Consider the following 10,914-nt stretch of genomic DNA (forward strand, 5'->3'; position numbering starts at 1 on the left):
TTGCCTGCAATGCAGGAGACCCCGATTTGATTCCTGGGTGGGGAAGATCTGCTAGAGGAGGGATAGGCTACCCACTCCAGTGTTGTTGGGCTTCCCTGGTGGCTCAGCTGGTAAAGAATCCGCCTGCAATGTGGGAGACCTGGGTTCGATCCCTGGGTTGGGAAGATCCCATGGAGAAGGGAAAGGCTACCCACTCTAGTATTCTGGCCTGGAGAATTCCAAGGGATGTATAGTCCATGGGGCTGCAAAGAGTTGGACATGACTGAGCGACTTTCACTTCCACCTTGCTAGCCAGCTCAGAACTGATTTTTCCTTTCATTGGTTATGACCTTGTAAATACATTTTGACTAATGAAAGCTGTTATGTGTAAGTTTCAGGAAATATCCTCAAAGATTATAAGATTTCCATACTATTCCCTCTAATAATTTTTCCCGGGTTATGGACATGATGACTAGCATACAGACAAGCATATTGTGAAAGGAGGCAGCTCAGTAAAGCTGGGAACCTTACCAGGAAACCACAAAACACTCCTGGTTTTCCTAAGTCTGTCACTCAGTTATGATATACGTTCTTCTTTTTGTCATCTTTTGTTGGTGCTGTTATTGTTATTGCTATTGTTACTGTTGTACGTAGCTCAGCTTGATGCTGATGCACCAGAAAAGGTAATAGTCAAGGTCACACACACGTGCAGTCCCTCACATTTGTGCAGTTACTGTTGTAATTAATCTGTGTCAGAGCTGCGCAGTAACCTTTAGAGTTGTGACAGTGATTAAAGTTTACCAAACACCTTTGGCAATTTGAACTGCCACAGACTGGCATGAATGACTGATGCATTTCTAGATCTTGCCTTTTTGCGGAAAAGAAAAGCTGCCCCCAAATTCCTGTCCAAACACAGTACTTTCTGGGTTGTTGACATACGTATTTGGAAGGTCAGTCATACATGGAAAAGAGAATTTACAAAAACATAATAGTAAAGTTTTGGGTTTTTTTTAGTTAAATAAAATACATTCTTGGCACTTTGAAGTCTACAATAATATAAAAAGATTTGTGATAAATGTTATTCTGTTTAAAAACACTACAGTTTAGGCTGTTCATTGAAACAATGTGGAGTAAGGTAGAGGGATTGAGTCCTAGCTTCATGCTTCTGCCCTGTATTCTGGTCCATGCTTACCCATGGGTTTCTCTTCAACACAGTTGACTGCAATTCATTAACTGAAATTTTTCTGAGCACCGTTCATGGACCCTCTAGCTGTAGGCTCCTTCCTGGTTTTGGGTGCTATGGGCATTGTGTTGATATTTTGATTTGAGGTCATGTTTATTCCTTTATTCATACTATTCACAATGTGGCTGCTAAATGTACCCCTGTGCTAAGAATTCCTGCTATTGGCGTAGGTATAGCGAACAGAGTCCAAATCATGCATAAATGCTCACAGGGGAATTGGGCGAGGTCTGTGAAACTATTTCTGTTTTTTTTTAGGCCCTGAGACTGTTTTAAGAACATCTTTAGTAGAAGCATCTAAATTACATTTCTGTTTAAGTCTTATTTTAAACAATAGTTCATCTGAGGCAAGAGGAATGTGTAAAGATTTTTGTGACTCTGAGAAGATCTATGAAAGAAAGTAATTGAAGAAAGGCTTTACACCAAAAGTAATTTGAGCTATTGTTCTTAAAGCTTGTGTGTCAAAAATAACTTCTGGAAAGAGCTGTGTTTCTCAGAGGTTTGCAATCCACTACTGTGCAAAAACTGCTATTATAATGCACTGCCACCATGTAAACACAAGGCACGTCTGTCCTGTTAAACATTCGTCGACACGTATGGACAGAAAGAGAGAATGAGTTTTACAGTTCTAGTCCAGCTGGTTCTTAGGTGAGACTAAGGTTTGAAGAAATTGACTTTTAAAAAAAAATAACAAATAAAGAGGTCTTATGTCATACATCACAACACTCAAGCATATAGGTACAGATGCATTTGTTACTCACTCATTGGATGGAGGGGCCTGGAAGGCTACCGTCCATGGGGTCGCTAAGAGTCGGACATGACTGAGCGACTTCACTTTGACTTTTCACTTTCATGCATTGGAGAAGGAAATGGCAACCCACTCCAGTGTTCTTGCCTGGAGAATCCCAGGGACGGGGGAGCCTGGTGGGCTGCCGTCTATGGGGTCGCACAGAGTCGGACACAACTGCCGCGACGTAGCAGCAGCACCAGCAGCATTGTTACTCTTTTAACCTGTCAAGTATAACATGCCTACATAAATATGCATATGTTTATGTACATGTAAGTGTACAGCTTGATAGATTTTCATTATCAGAAAATACCAAGGGAACAGGGACTTGCATTAAGTCAAAGAAAATTTTTGACCTTCCAAATGCCTACTCTTGTTCCCTTCCAGTTACAAGCTCACCACAAGGGTGCCAGTATCCTGACTTCTAAGAGTATAGATCAGTTTTGCCTTTCTTAGTGTTTTTATGTGTTTGTTTTTTCGTTTTTAAAAAGTAAGGAATAAAACATTTTCAGTGAAGGAAAAGAAATACAGAAATTTTAAGAATTCAACTGAATACATGTATACACATGTCTATACTTGTGTAACCATCATTCAGATCAAGACAGAGATTTCTATCATGCCAGAAGGTTTCCTCCTATGCAGTCAGTAGTCAACCCCTCCCCAAAGGGAACCACCACTCTTAACTCTGTTTCTTCAGTGAGGCTTTTTTGGTTTTAACTGCTAGTCTGGTTGCTCAACCAGTCCATTCTGAAGGAGATCAGCCCTGGGATTTCTTTGGAAGGAATGATGCTAAAGCTGAAAGTCCAGTACTTTGGCCACCTCATGGGAAGAGTCGACTCATTTTAAAAGACCCTGATGCTGGGAGGGATTGATGGCAGGAGGAGAAGGGGACGACAGAGGATGATATGGCTGGATGGCATCACCGACTCCATGGACATGAGTTTGAGTGAACTCCGGGAGTTGGTGATGGACAGGGAGGCCTGGCATGCTGTGGTTCATGGGGTCGCAAAGAGTCGGACATGACTGAGCGACTGAACTGAACTGAACTGAACTGGTTGCTCAAAGTGAGCAACCTAGTCTGCGCTTCCAAGGAATTTATTGTAGAAAATCTAGATCTATAAGCAGGGAATATTAATACTGTGTGCTACAGGCTGTGATTAAGAAGGGAGCACTCTGGAAACTCCCAGGAAGGGCAGCTAAATCCAGCACAAACGTTGGGTAAGGCATCCCAGTGAGAGGGACACTAACTAAGAGTTAAAAGATGGGGAAACATCAGCCAGGTAGAAGAATTACAAAGGAACCACAACGGCAACCACTTCTACTGGCCTGGAATTTAGAAGGACTGGATCTTAAAATATTTGGTGAGGAGTAATAGAACATGGCTTAGAAAGACAGAGACCAGGCTATGTGAGAAATTTGTCCTTTGTCCTGAGCTTATGGCAGATACGATATGATCAAATTGGAACTTCTGAAAGTGCACTGACTGTGGTTTAGAGATTTGGATTGAGGAGAGGATTCCCCCTAGGCAGTCCAGTTTTGAGCTGAGGACAGGAGATTGTTTCAGTATTCTGAAACAGGAGAACCAGAAATAGGAGTAATGAGAACCACAGTGAACGGTGTAGCCACATTAACTAAACCAAGGGTAACTGACAACCTGTGGATTTTCAGCACAGCAATGGAGGTAGATGTTACCAGCTCCATGCTATTGATGGTAAAACTGAGCCATGGGACTGAGCAACGTACCTAAAATCACACTATAAATGATGGAGCCAAAAGTCAGATTCAGAAAGTCTCTCTCTGGGATGTGCCTCCCTGTACTGGGAGTTCAGTTCAGTTCAGTTCAGTACTGGGAGTAGACCTCTTCAATTAACACCATAGAGTCATTACTAGTATTGCAAGCTTACACGGTTTTTTCCCCATGGGAAGAAACCTATCGATTTTCCTTTTCTTTGACTGGTTCTCAATCTCTACTCCTACATATATGAAATTTTCTCTACTGGGATCTAAGGTGTTATAATAATAAACCTCTGGCAACTTTCTGGTTGATCTGCTGATGTCGTACATGATAACCTAAGGATATCATTACAAGTTCCCCCTACCAAAAAAAAAAAAAAAAAAAACCCATCCAAAATGAAATAAAACAAACCCCATTTTTTATTCTGTGCTCTAATTGTCATCTGAAACCAGTGCACACTTCTTAACATAGAACTCAAAACCCTCTGAAATCCCGAGACAGTCTGTGGTTACACTCATTCTTCTTACTCCAAAATCCCCACATATTGTGCGTCAAACTCCACTTGAAACTCTTGCTTTTCCTTGGGCTGCCCTGCTCTCTCATCCTTGTTTTTATTCCTGTCTTGAATGCTTTCTGTCTCTGGGTTGAAATCCAAGATACTGTTAAGGGCTCAGCTCTGGAAAACCTTTCCCACCCCTCACCCCTGTCCCACAGCCTCCATTGAGTCTCTTTCCTCTGAGAAATCATAGTACTTTCAGAGTATTGCAATTTTTTTTAATACCTTTATAGCACTCAGTGAGAATTCTACTTGGTGCACTTTCAAGGAAATTAGGAAGGACTCCTTGTCTGCTAAAGTGATCTCACCATCTGGCTCCTATTGCCTGAAGTTTTACAATTAAAACCAGAAGTGAATTCACCAGGAAGCTAACAGTGCTTCAGCTTCGGTACCCTCTACCTGAACAGGCCTCCGTGAGTTTTAGGAGATGTAGAATGTTCTAGGTAGAGATCAGAGGTGGACTGCTGTCAGGAAGCATGTTTATATAATTATATTTGTAAATTTTCTAAAGAGATCTAAAAATATAGACAGACACGAATCTCCATGGCTTCAGTGTTTCATTGGCATTGACTTTCTCATTCCAAAGCAATGATCACTCCGTGTTGATAATTCCATATTCTTTTTCTTAGTGAGCCACACAAATCATACAGACCTCAAGCCTCAACAAAATCTGGATCCACGTCACATCATTCCACTGACTTAAGTTGTTCAGAGTATTGCCTTGCCTGGTTTCCTCTTCCAGCTTATTTCGTTTTTACTGCTGGGGATATTTAGCCATCTCTAAGAAAAACATTAGGCCTGGTTAGAAATTAGTCCTGTTCCCAGTCAAGAGACTAAAAGCAGTAGTTCATTCTGTCTGCAAAAGCCAGTGATGTATGATCCTTTTCTGTTCTTGTCTGGTTCCAGGAATTGTGTACCTTTTCCTGTTTCTTGGGCTTCCCAGGTAGCTGAGCAGTAAAGATTCTGCCTGCCAATGTAGGAGATGTGGGTGTTATTCCAGCGTCGAGAAACTCCCCTGGAGAAGGAAATGGCAACCCACTCCAGTATTTTTGCCTGGGAAATCCCATGGACAGAGAAGCCTGGAGGGCTACAGTCCATAGCCTCACAAAGAGTCAGAGATGACTGAGCCACTGAACGTGCATGCCCCTGTTGCTTACCATGGCTTGGCCTATTCTAATAACTTAAGTCCCTTTCTGGTTTCCCTATGTCTGAGACCCTGCCTTAAACATCTGTCAGGGAATATAGTCTCACAGCTGGGGAAAAGGACATTCCTCTTGGGGAAGCTTTGACTCAAGCCTGTAGGAAGACTAGACACTGGATTGGTTAAACATACACATAGTAACGTGAAACCACAACATCCATGGCAACAAAGAAGGCAATGTTGCAAGAATAGAGAATAGCATGGGCGAAATCAGCAAGGAGGAAATGAAAGTCAATAAGGGAGCTGAATTGCTAGGGTTGGGTATTTGTGAAGGGTAGAAGATATCTGTTAGAAAGGTACGAAGACATTGGGAGGGCCTTGATATCTGAAATTGAGATTTACTGTTTATCATGGCTTGTGCTGATAATAGAGAGTTTCTGTTTTTTTCCCCCAAGTTGACCCTTCAATTCTGTTTTGAGATATTCTGAAGCATAATAAAAAGATTGGCATCTATTTGCAAATCTATTTGTGGGTAACAGAAGTACTGTACATAGGATTCAAAGTATATTGATTGTATCAGTATATGTATAAAATTATCAGTACATTCTTTTGGCTAAGATTGTGAATGATTTTATTACATCCTTTTTTCCTCTCCCTTAGCCAATTTTTTTTTTTTTTTTTTGCACCAGGCACTTAGTACTTTTGTATTTAGGGGAAAGCAAAAGTATTACTGTTAAAATATGTTTGGAGAAAAACACATAAAATAAACATTCAAAAATGAGGTCAAAGGATATATGCCAGTTTATTTACAGTGATTAGATGATTGCAATATGCGGTTTTAAAAACATCAATTTATTATTATTATTTCTTTTATTATTTTGTGTCAGTGAACTGATACAAGTTTTCATAACTGACACTATTTTTGAGTTAGGAAAAATAAATATATTATAGAAGGAAAATATGGGAAGAAATATTCTGAAATATTAAGGATGCTTATCTTTAGGTGGTAACATATTAGAAGATTTCTTTCTTTTGACATTTTATTTTGAACAATTCTATAATAGAAGCCATTAGCAATTAAATTTTGTCTAAAATAAGTTAAATATAGTTTTATGTGTCACTGTTTCTAGAACTAGTTTCAGAAAGCTGTATTACATTGTTATTTACCATATCCCATATCTTCTAAATAAAAACTAACATATTTCCTCTTATAAATATCTTGTTGGCAATAAATATTCTGAATATCTCAGAAAATAGTTTTAAATGTTGGATGAATTCATTTTTTCATGCAGTAAACATCAAGTTAAGAATTAAATATTTACTTCTGTAACAGTATTTCAAACTTCTTTCTTTTTAATGCTGGCAATGTCATAATAGATGAAAATATTTTCAAGACTGTTTTTATCAGAAGTCACTCTAACACAAGTGATTAGATAGAAAAGCATAGTCTGTAGTTGCTAAATGATAGTTTTAGTTTTTTCAAAATAGTTTTTGATCTGGGTTGGCTGCTCTTGCAGAAATTTGTTTAAGACTTTAAGACTTGTATTAGAAGGCAGATATGACTTAGTTTTGCTTTAAATTCTTCTTAATATAGTACACAAAGAGAGGACAACTACTCAAAGAACCAGAAAGTATACATCTTAATCCTAAAAGTACTATCACTTCAAAGTGAATTACAGCACTATTTGGAAAAAGGCTTGCATTGTTATTTAAGTTCATCCATTCATTTCAACAGGATTAAAATAGATGATGCACTTACCTCACATGGCATTGAAATTCGTGGTGATGAAAGGAAAGGGTGAACTTCAGAGATGCAGTGTGCAAGATTTAAGATTTGATGGAGGGATTTACTTCTCAAATTGTCATTGCCATTGATTGGATTTACTAATCAATGAGCAAGAATTGACTAAAATGAGAAGCTGTGCCTAAAACTGGTAAATCTATATTTCATATTTTACTTCTGCTTTTTGAAAGACAGAACAATTTGATCAGTGGCTGAGGTAACATTATATGTGAACTGGCTAAACTTATACTCTGGATCCTTACTTATAGCTAGCTATTCCAAAAGATCATCTAAATTTTCCTTCAACTCTAATTATTAATTTGGAAATGTTTTGCTAATAATAATATATTAGAATTCTAGATTTAATCATATTTTGAGTCTTGTGGCCTGACACATTCATCTTTGTAATTTCACATTTTTAGCCTTTTCGTCACATCTGCTTTTTTAATTTTTATCATTAAGCATTTTTTTTCAATTGTTAGGATGATTGTCTAGGTAACCAATCTTGCTCAGTGAAATTCTATATAATATAAAAATGCCTGATCAGTTAGATGAAATTAATCAAAACCACAGTATGGATCGTACAGGTGACAGTGGTTTTGCACTTTCCCGATAATTATTTTAGGCTAATTCATTTCCTTTTAGAAAACACCTATATAACTACTTACTGTAATTATTTTGAGATTGTGTTGAGCACAACTTATGGAAATCAGGATACCAAAAGCATTCTTTAAAAACATTATATTTTTAAAAATAGAGTTTGTGTAAGGAATGATGAAAAGGTTTTGGAAATGATGATGTTTGCACAGTGTTGTGAGCATAATTAACACCACGGATTTAGACACTGAAATAGCTAAAATGATGGTATCTTATGCTCTCTATATTTTTTACAGTAAAAAGTTTAAGAGATACAGAAGAAAAATTAATTGTATGTTTTATAATCAAAAAGTAACATTAGGTTTAGGGCAGTGCAGATGATTGAGGTTTTTCATTGGAAATTTTAGAAAAGAAACAATTTGTCAGGGGCTCGCGTAAGGAATGTTGTACTGCATTCAACATGGTTAAGTATCAACTTGATTTTCAGAGCCTGCTGAGTGAAATCTGGCACTTTGAACTGATGATGTTTGGAAATTTTCTGTGTGATTTAGTCAGCAAGGGGTTTGAGAGTGTCCCTCTCCAATGTGAAGTGGAAGTTGAGGTGGCTGGCAACTTGATCCTTTTATGGCTGTTGGCTACTGCCTCATCCCCCACCCCAGCCTCAGCAGCGCCCTCCAGCACTCAACACCACTCCAGCACCTCCCTCCAGCCCCCAGCACCTCCCCAGCACCTCCCTCCAGCCCCCAACACCCCCAGCACCTCCTTCCATCCCCCAACAACTCCCAGCACCTCACTCCATCCCCCAACACCACCCCAGCAACTGCCTCCAGTCCCCAGCACCCCCCAGCACCTCACTCCATCCCCCAACAGCCCCCAGCACCTCCCTCCAGCCCCAACACCCTTCAGCACCGGCTCCAGTCCCCAGCACCTCCCTCCAGCACCCAGCAGCCCCCCAGCAGCCCCCAGCACCTCCATCTCTCCACAGCTGAGCGCTGCTTAGAGGCATGTGGGGAACCCAGGAGTGCGACCTTCACATCTTCTTACAATTCTGTCTCTCTGTTTGGACTTGTCATCCCAATCCTTAAAAACATCCCTGAGAAATGGAAAGGGAAAGGCTTGAGAAGGGTGAGAGAAGTGGGATATTTCAAAGTTGTGCCAAAAACAGCAAAGTCGGAAAAGCCTCGGCAAAACAGAAGAGCTGGCTACTTTAACACCTTTCTCATTCCTGGGAGCCCCGGTTAACGGCAAGTGCTACTGTCCCCAAAGGTTCTGTTTTTGCAGGTGGAAAAGCAGTTGGACCAGCACCTTCTCTCCAACCCAAACATTCTTTTCCAGCCCTCCAGGAGCAGCCTGCTCCAGTGAGCTCAGCGTTCAGCTGTCAAATCCCAGAAGGCCCATTAGCCCGTAACCAAATGACAGGTTGTAAAGTTCCTTGGAGTGAAGAATTAGGCTAAGCCGTTAACCTTCCCCATGCAAAGGACAACAAAGAAATTCTAGTAAGAGGTAAAAAGACAGACACTCAATTTACTGTTTCACTCTTAAATCCTCATCCGTTGCTCATGGAAAAAACATGGGCTTTTCACAAGCATTTTCCTTGGGCAGTTGGCATGGGAGGCTCCCTGCAGCAGCCGCCTCTTTGCTTCTCTGCCGTTTATTTTCCCATTCCCACTTGCTGCCTACTCCACTCAAGCACTTTGTATGAAGTGATGCCACTTCAGCTGAAGTGCTAAAATCTGCCCGCCCTAAATGGGATATGGAAATGTGGGAATATTAGCCCTTAAACAGTAGGCTAAAAATTCTTTCATCCATCTATCCCTAAGGCGAACTGGGTTTTCAAGCCAAAATCACAGGTTGCCTTTTGCTTTGTAAATCAACAGTTGGATGTGTAATTGGGATTTATTTTTTTTCTTTTAATGTCAAAATGACTCTTGGGTGTTGATTTGGCAAGTGGAAGTAACATAGAAAGGCTGTATAAGTAGTTTTAGAATGGCAGTTAAAATCTCATAATCTAACTTTAACAATTGATTTTGCTCCAAATTTCCATATTGGTATTATTCAGCTTTTGGCTGGGGTTCTAGAAATGGAACTTTTCCCAGTGAAACTCAGACTAAGTCTAATATTGGACTTATCGTGTTCATAGTTTGGGTAGGTTGATTTTATACATCTAATTTGCAGACTAGTTTATAGTAACATGAGATGAAAGGACCATTTCTTTTATTCCCTTGGTAAGGTAGACGTTTTTTTCCAATACGTTTTGCAATTTACTTTTGAAATTTATGGAGGTTAAGAAAAGTACCATTCCATTATCTAATAGGTCTTGCTAATAGGCAGTTTTCTTAAATACTCAGCTTAAATTTTCCATTGCTCATCAGACTTCATATCTTCATAATTTTCCAATCTTATGGATTTTATAACTTAATGCTTGCATATAGTTAAGAGTGATTCTCCAGATTATGATTTTTAAAAATGTACATCAGGTGATTTGCTCCCTAGAAATTCTGTAAACTACTGATTGATTGAATGTGTGAAACACATTTAGCCCTATTTCTAAAAGTAAAAACTTTGTTGACAAAGTATCATTGAGGATAGCAGGAAATGGGCTCATCTGTCTAGCTAAAAGATTGATTTTGCTTAGCTTGCTGCTATCAAAGTATTTTTAAGAAGGAATAAGCTGTGAGTTGATCATGCTTGTGGGTGACTTTCTGAGGTTGTGTCAAGAATGGTATATATGGGGGGACACAGCAGAGCTAGAGAGTAGGACTGTTTTTCAATCGCTAGTAAACTATGGGGTCTTCAGTCATTGGTTTACCAGTAAAAGGCTGTATCTTTCATCATCAGATCGCTGTAACATTTGGATATTTTAGTATATTCACATTTCAAATCTTATACTAGATATTGAAAGGCTGTCCCTAACACTTGTCAGTTTTAGTAGAGTAGCTCAGTCGTGTCTGACTCTTTGAGACCTCATGGACTGTAGCACGCCAGGCTTCCCTGTCCATCACCAACTCCTGGAGCTTACTCAGACTCATGTCCACTGAGTCGGTGATGGCATCCAACCATCTCATCCTCTGTCATCCCCTTCTCCTCCTGTATTCA

Source organism: Bison bison, unplaced genomic scaffold, assembly GCF_000754665.1.
Source record: "Bison bison bison isolate TAMUID 2011002044 unplaced genomic scaffold, Bison_UMD1.0 scf7180017864533, whole genome shotgun sequence".
Taxonomy (NCBI): Eukaryota; Metazoa; Chordata; class Mammalia; order Artiodactyla; family Bovidae; genus Bison; species Bison bison.